This window comes from Cephus cinctus, unplaced genomic scaffold (genome assembly GCF_000341935.2).
Source record: "Cephus cinctus unplaced genomic scaffold, Ccin1 Ccin1_scaffold0201, whole genome shotgun sequence".
Lineage (NCBI taxonomy): Eukaryota > Metazoa > Arthropoda > Insecta > Hymenoptera > Cephidae > Cephus > Cephus cinctus.
In genome coordinates, this window is record NW_014332921.1 from 89,641 (window position 1) to 92,158 (window position 2,518).

Sequence of the window (2,518 nt, forward strand, 5' to 3'; positions counted from 1 at the left end):
CCCCCCCCCGACCCTTCAATGGAATAATTTAGAGAAAATTAAAAAAAAACCGCTTGATCCCTTCCCCAAACAATATATCCATCTCTGTCGCAAAACTCAAAATTTGAACGAACCAAAAATATCCAACCCCCTGTTACTAATACAGATACCTATATATATCCCGATTAAGGGGTAGTTCAAGGATGTTAAACTCGTTAAGTCAAGCTCATACCTTGTACCTACCCCACAGCAACTAAGTTTACCTACAGATACTATTTAATCCTGATCCACAGAAACGTCAAGATGTCAACTCCTCTCCCCTACCCCTAGTCACTAAGTTACCAAAAACAGAAGCAAAACTCTTATAGGTAAAAAGAAAAATTTTGTTGTACCCCTAAAAAAATTCAACCGAATGAAAGAAAAGAAAACTAATTAAAATCTATATCGCATTCCACAACACACTGTTTCGTTTAATCAAAAAAGCGGATGACAAGATTCATTTTAAAAAACTCACCTCTGCAGCCGACGCCTCGTGGTCCTCGATGCACGCCCGCTACTTTCAATTCCCGTGTCACCCCTAAGTCCAACGGTGTAAAAACAGCCTTGTATCAGACCTGGCAGGGTGGCTGCTGACTGTTCCGTCCCCGAGCGTTTTGCTTGGCAAGGTGGATAATTTCGCTCCGGATTAACCACCCTCACTGTCAGAGGGTGCGCGGACGACTGAAGTTCGCCTTGCTGGTTACGTGGGTGTAGCTGTGGCTCACGCCGCGACAAGACTAGGGCATTGGCTGGCTCACGGGGTAAACGAGGAGAACAGCAGCCAAGGGTAGGAAGCACGCATGGCGTCTGCGTGGAAAACGAAGAGACGCCCGATGCGTCTGAATGATTGGGAGAGGGCTAGAGAGAGAGAGAGAGAGGGGAACAAGACAGTGCCTGGCGTCTGAGAGAGAGGCTCGCGAGAAACCGGGGTGACTTTGGTACGTGTATATATATATATATATGTGTGTGCATATGTATATATATATATATATATATATATATATATATATATATATATATGTATGGCCTGGCTACGGGGTTGGTGTCGAGGGTGCGGCATCAGGAGGTTACGGATCTGATGCTCTAGAAGATGCTTTATTACACGAGATGATTGAAGGTTATGTTATCCTCTAAAATAGAACGTAGGCTCGGTACGCGATTAGTTGGACTGAATTACGATTGCGATCGAAAAAAAAAAAACATGGTAACAATTTATTTTGGATTTCGAAAAATTATTAAATAGAAATTTGGAGAAAATTTTAATGAGGAATCATATCGACGGATAAAAGTCGTTTATGATTATACTTAATTTGATGTTAGGGGGTTCATGATATGGGGGTTGATTATGATGAGGATTTTTGCCCTAGTTTATTATGCTTATCATTATGCTTTTACAATGCGCGTATAAAATTTATGAGTAACCGAATGGAACTGAAGTAGTATACATAGTACAGTAAGCCAACATACTTTTTTTTTATTTCAATATTGTATTTAATGATGTATTATTAACGTGGCCTAATGGGGGTTGCTAAGAGAGCAGCTAATTAATTTATCGCCGAGGCGTATTAGCGATAAAAGTGGCCCAATAATTCCAAGACGTTGATATCAGAGGCCACTCCGGTTTTAATCAATACTCCGACGTGTCTTCCTTGGTCCTGGATCTCCTTTTGTCTACCGTAAAAAAGAAAAAAAAAAAAAATTTCAAACATACCCCTAAAAATAAATAAATCTTTACTCGAGTATAAATAACACGCAAAAATGTAGGATCGATAAGAGATCCGAAAAGTGGATGTTGTACCGACATAGTCAGCCGCCTCCTGAGCTTTTCTCGAACCACCATTAACTGGCAGCCCGATATGCCTGGACAATTGTTTGACGAATACAGAAGCAAGTACGCCAAATCCAGAAACAATCCTTAATTTTAATGGGGTGGTAAAGGATTCAACGATGAAATTGGATTTTTTTGATGAAGTTAAAACGAATCAATCATAATTCCAGTCTGTCTCGTGTAATGAGGTATCCTTCTACTGAGTACTACGTAATAATAATAATCGTGGCTATAAATGATAAAAAGCTGATTAAGGGTAGAATGTAATTTTGACACTTAAAAAAAGTACAATATGTAATTTGATTTGTCTAAAAAAAATGAGGGGGTGACTTTTAAGACACCCAAAAGGGTGTAAGTGCCTGAAGTATATTGTCTCATTATAAAATGGTGGTATCGATATTAAACAACCCTTGTCCATGGTGAAGAGAGGGTCGTAGCTCTGAGCGAATATATATATATATATATATATATATACACATACACAAGCTGCTGGAAAGTTCGGGGATGCCAAGTTGAAAACAAGAGTAGCGCCACTCTGTCGCACCACCCTGGCGCCACCCTCTCCCCTATAATTCGCTCTCCTCCATTTCTCCAGCCTTGGACAGTAGGGGGTGGTAGTAAGACAGCTCTGTGCGCGATACCGTACATGCGTGTCTGCAAGGGGTGGATATC

General features: G+C 40.5%; 1 protein-coding gene across 2 annotated transcripts in view; it reads right to left on the reverse strand.

The window, feature by feature from the left end:
• Positions 1–985, reverse strand: part of LOC107264883 — an 88,985-nt gene extending 88,000 nt beyond the window's left edge. For both annotated transcript variants that reach the window (XM_025082077.1, XM_015733660.2), the window contains exon 1: positions 494–985. The gene's annotated coding sequence lies outside the window, so the exon portion shown is untranslated. The remainder of the gene's footprint in view (positions 1–493) is intronic.
• Between the last annotated feature and the right edge of the window lie 1,533 nt (positions 986–2,518).